Below are 3,767 nucleotides of genomic sequence, written 5' to 3'. Positions count from 1 at the left end.
TGTTCATCTGTTTTGTATCTTAAAGTCCTCATATGAGTGAAGTCATATGATTTTTGTCTTTCTCTGACTAATTTTGCTTAGCAGAATACCCTCCAGTTCCATCCATGTAGTTGCAAATGGCAAGATTTCATTCTTTTTGATTGCTGAGTAATACTCCATTGTATGTATATACCACATCTTCTTTATCCATTCATCTGTTGATGGACTTGGTGTTACACACTTACCTCCCTTTAATCAGATGATGAAACTCAGAACTTTGGTTCCCATAGATAATACTGAGTATCAGATTACCAAGTTTACTTTGCAGAAGATTTCACACTAAGATTCTTATTGAAAGGGAGCTCCCTTAGTGAATTTTTACATATTTAAATTTACAAGAGTCCAATCTGCATTCAGCTTTTAGAAATATGTATGTTGACTTAAGGGAGAGACATTAGAAATAGAAGGCATTAACAGACTGCTAAATTTTTTTTAATGTATTTAGAACTTTACATAAAGGATAATGAAATGTCTTGGTGTTCCGTTCCGAGTTTTGAGAAACGCATAGAGTCCTGTAATCACCATCATGATCAAGATACAGAATAGTTCCATCGCTCCCCCAAATTCCCTTGTGCTGCCCTTTTGTCATTCGACTTCTCCCTCCACCCCTAACCCTTGACACACTTCTTCATCTCTACAGTTTTGTGTTTTCCAGAATGTCATATAAATTGTAGACTATTGTCTACCGTATGGAGGTACTGTGCTTCCTGTATCCACTTGCCAATTGAGGGACATTTGGATTGCTTTTAGTTTTGGGTGATTAGAAGTAAAACCACTCAACACATTATTTTTACATACTCAACAGTGTTCATTTCCCTAGGGTAAATATTTTGGAACAGGATTGCTGGGGTTTGTGGTACACATATGGTTGACTTTCGAAGAAACTGTTGGATGGTTCTCTCAAAGAGCTGCATCATTTCTATCCCCACCAATTCCAGTTGCACTAAACAATATGAAATGGTTTTTGCTGTCAATGGTCATACATATTTTTAAGAACTTAAGACAAGAAAAATAGTCTGTTTATCTAGATTTTTAGAATTTCTGTGGCTCTTCATCTTTTTTTCCTTTCCAAAGTTCTAGGTTTCCCTTTAATATCATTTCCCTTCACAGTCATTTTTTTCGATGTTTATTTATGTTTTGAAAGAGAGAGACAGAGAAGACAGAGTGCAAGTGGGGGACAGGCAGAGAGAGAGAGGGAGACACAGAACCCGAAACAGGCTCCAGGGTCCGAGCTGTCAGCACAGAGCCCGACGCGGGGCTCGAACTCACGGACCGCAAGATCATGACCTGAGCCAAAGTCGGAAGCTCAACTGACGGAGCCACCCAAGCGCCCCACTATCATTTCCCTTCAGTTGGAAGAACTTCCTTTAGCATTTCTTGTGGAGCAGATCCTCTGGTGACAAATTCTTAGTTCTCCTTCATTTGAAAATGTCTCTATTTTGCTTTGAGGGCTATATTCAATGTACATAAAGCCTGGTTGACAATTCTTCTCTTTGAACATTTCTCTGTTCCCTTGTCTTCTGGCCTCCGAGGTCCCTAGTGAGATATCTGCAGTCTTTGACTCGTGTCTCATATACACAATATGCCATTTTCTCTGGCTGTTTTCAAGATTTTTTTTTTTTTTTTTTTTGGTATTTTGTTTTTGTCTGTTTGATTATGATTTGTTGGTTTTCATTGAGTTTGTCTTCGTCTTGCTTGGGATTCACTGATTTTTTTTTTAAGAATTTTTTTAATGTTTATTTTTGAGAGAGAGAGAGAGAGAGAGAGAGAGAGAGAAACAGATCATGAGTGGGGGAGGGGCAGAGAGAGGGAGACACAGAATCCAAAGTAGGCTCCAGGCCCTGAGCTGTCAGCACAGAGCCCAACGTGTGGTTCAAACTCACAGACCGCGAGATCATCACCTGAGCCAAACTCGGACGCTTAACCAACTGAGCCACCCAGGCACCCCCACTGATGTTTTCGAATGTGTAAATATATATCTTTCACAAAATCTAGAAAACTTTCACCCTTATTTCTTCAAATATTGTTTCTGCATTGATCTCCCCTCATTCTGAGATTCCAATGATTTACATGTAGAACTTTTAATATCCCATAAGTACCTAAAGCTCAATTTGTTTGTTTTACAATGTTTTCTGTTAAGATCAGAAAATTACTATTGATTTATTTTCACGTTCACTCACTTTTTCCTTTGTCATCTTTATTCTGCTATTGAGCCTATCCAGTGAATTCTTTGTTTCAGGTATTATTTTCTTTTAGTCCTACACTAAAACTTTCCGGCTCTTAAAAAAGTGGGTTTTTTCCTCTGACAGAATGTTTATCTTTATGTTCTTTTCAAACCTGTATACCTGTATCTCATGAAGTATAGTTATTAGACTGCTTTCAAGTTTTTGTCTGATCATTCTAACATTTCAATCATTTGAGGACTGGCATCCATTAATTATATTTTCTTAAGAATTTGCCATATTTTCCTGATTGTTGGCATGTTGGGTAATTTCAGATTGTATTCTGAACACTTTAAATATTACATTGTGAGACTCTGAGTCCTATTAAAATCCCCTGAAGAACATTTATTTTGTTTCAACGGGTAATCAACCTGATTATGTTCAGACCGCAAGTTCACTTTCAACTACTTCAGGTGATGGGTCCAACGTTAGTTTGCTATTCAAAGCCTTTGCTGTGCTATGTGACTCTTCCCCATGCATATGCTCCTCAGAGTTTAGTCTGGTACTTAGTGTCTATGTCATAGTTCAGTTCTAAAAGCTTTTTCTGTTTCTTTTGGTCTGTTCCAGACATGTGTAGCTCAGAAATATAGGTGTCTCTAAGAGTTTTAGTATAGCCCTTCCCAATGCGTCTGTGCTGGCTCACAGTTCTATGTCATGGGGCCACCGTAAGGGAAACGTGGCAAGAGAAGAGAGAGGAGAAAATAGTAGGGATTGCCCCTACTTTTTTTGGTCCCAATCTTAGGATCAGAAAAGCTTCTTCCTCCAGTTTTCTTGTCCATACCAGTCCTGTCTCTGCAATGAGGGTAGGAAAGAGAGGGAAAGAAGAAAGCGAAAGCAATGAGAGTTTCTTCCACCCTTTCTGGGCCACGGGGACCTTTTACCTGGTCTGATGGCCAGAAAAAGGGGATTTCTCTCAGAACTTCTGCTAACTGTACCTGCTGTGCGGCTTAAGCAACTCTGACCACCCTCAGGTCAAGGCCAGGGGACGAAGGAGAAAACAAAACAGAGCAAACAAAAACCCGGTAAAGTCACTGTCATTTAAGTCTGGACTTCCCTCCCCAATCTGCCTGATACGATTTCCTTTTCAGAGCCCTCAGGTATTTCCTTTTTCTATTTTGTCTAGAATTTTTGTTGTAATCAGTAGAGTAGAAAGACTGTAGTGAGCACACTGCATTTTGGCCAGCACTGGAAGTCCTTGGGTTGCTGAATTTTAATACACAAAGAGGGACTTATTGCTTGTGAGCCTCCTGGATGGGGACCCCCTTAGAAGAATAACCAATTCCTGTTGCGGTAACTCTCCAGCTCCACACTTGCCTGTACACCTTGGGACTCTGACCTTGCTCCTTTTGGAAACTTTGCACCAACTAACATGTCCATGTCGCATAGCCCTGTCATCCTTGGCCGGGTCCCAGTTGGAGACTTCCCTGACCACTTACCCTCTCCGATGCTCTCATGCCCATAGTGGGATGCCTCTTTTCCATGCCCCAAACTTCTATGGCATCTCTC

The sequence above is a fragment of the Herpailurus yagouaroundi genome, unplaced genomic scaffold (genome assembly GCF_014898765.1).
Source record: "Herpailurus yagouaroundi ecotype Mexico unplaced genomic scaffold, PumYag 181, whole genome shotgun sequence".
NCBI lineage: Eukaryota > Metazoa > Chordata > Mammalia > Carnivora > Felidae > Herpailurus > Herpailurus yagouaroundi.
The sequence above is the reverse complement of the archived record's forward strand: the minus strand, read 5'-3'. Positions refer to the sequence as shown.